This window comes from Arachis ipaensis, chromosome B1 (genome assembly GCF_059453495.1).
Source record: "Arachis ipaensis isolate K30076 ecotype BB chromosome B1, ASM5945349v1, whole genome shotgun sequence".
NCBI lineage: Eukaryota > Viridiplantae > Streptophyta > Magnoliopsida > Fabales > Fabaceae > Arachis > Arachis ipaensis.
Window position 1 is genome coordinate 88081950 of NC_142436.1, and position 433 is coordinate 88082382.

Consider the following 433-nt stretch of genomic DNA (forward strand, 5'->3'; position numbering starts at 1 on the left):
CCTCTTGAGTACTGTTGGATGCAGCTTGCATTCCATTCAGACTCTGAGAAATCATATTGACTTGCTGAGTCAATATTTTGTTCTGAGCCAATATGGCATTCAGAGTATCAACTTCAAGGACTCCCTTCTTCATAGGCGTCCCATTACTTACAGGATTCCTCTCAGAAGTGTACATGAACTAGTTATTAGCAACCATGTCAATGAGTTCTTGAGCTTCTGCAGGCGTTTTCTTTAGGTGAATGGATCCACCTGCAGAAGTATCCAATGACATCTTTGATAACTCAGATAAACCATCATAGAATATATCCAGGATGGTCCATTCTGAAAGCATGTCAGAAGGACACTTTTTGGTCAACTGTTTGTATCTTTCCCAAGCTTCATAGAGGGATTTACCATCTTTTTGTTTGAAGGTTTGGATATCCACTCTAAGCTT

The 433-nt window shown here is 40.0% G+C and overlaps 1 non-coding gene across 1 annotated transcript; it reads left to right on the forward strand.

Annotated features, from left to right (window-relative positions):
• The first annotated feature begins 325 nt into the window (after nt 1–325).
• LOC148577375 (small nucleolar RNA R71) lies at nt 326–433 on the forward strand. Its single transcript, XR_015903341.1, has one exon. It is a non-coding gene; the product is annotated as a small nucleolar RNA R71 (small nucleolar RNA).